General features: G+C 49.2%; 1 protein-coding gene across 2 annotated transcripts in view; it reads left to right on the forward strand.

Annotated features, from left to right (window-relative positions):
• The window catches only part of NUCB1 (nucleobindin 1), a 15,297-nt gene that overhangs the window by 10,953 nt on the left and 3,689 nt on the right, over positions 1–655 (forward strand). The window lies entirely within an intron of this gene.

A 655-nucleotide genomic window follows, 5' to 3' on the forward strand; every position in this document is an offset into this window, starting at 1 on the left:
TACGAGCCACCACACCTGGCTAATTTTCTTTATTTGTTTGTTAATTATTTATAGGCGAGGACTCACTCTGTCACCCAGGCTGGAGTGCAGTGGCACAATCATGGCTCACCACAACCTTGACCTCCTGGGCTTAGGTGATCCTTTCACCTCATCCTCCCAAGTAGCTGGGATTACAGGCATGTGGTACCATGCCCGGCTAATTTCTTATTTTTTTGTAAAGATGAGGTCTGACTGTGTTGCCCAGGCTGGTCCCAAATTCCTGGTCTCAAGCAGTCCTCCAGCTTCAGCCTTCCTCAGTGCTGTGATTACAGGCATGAGCTACTGCACTTGGCTCTCAGCTCATTTTAAACAGCTATTTGTAGAGATGGGGTCTTGCTATGTTGCCCAGAGCAGTCTCAAACTCCTGGCCTCAAACAGTCCTCCCACCTCAGCCCTTCTGAGTAGCTGGGACTACAGGCAAAAGCCAATGTACCTGGCTGAATCTTATTTAATCTTGATCAGTTTCAATGTTAACAGCCCATGTGAGCCGGGCTCGGTGGCTCAGCCTGTAATCCCGTGCCTTTGGAGGACTGAGGTGAGTGAATTGCCTGAGCCTGCGGGTTTGAGACCCACCTGGGCAACTTGGTGAGACCTCATCTCTACAATAAATCAAAAT

Source organism: Carlito syrichta, unplaced genomic scaffold (assembly GCF_000164805.1).
Source record: "Carlito syrichta isolate Samal-C Ts95f unplaced genomic scaffold, Tarsius_syrichta-2.0.1 Scaffold118225, whole genome shotgun sequence".
NCBI lineage: Eukaryota > Metazoa > Chordata > Mammalia > Primates > Tarsiidae > Carlito > Carlito syrichta.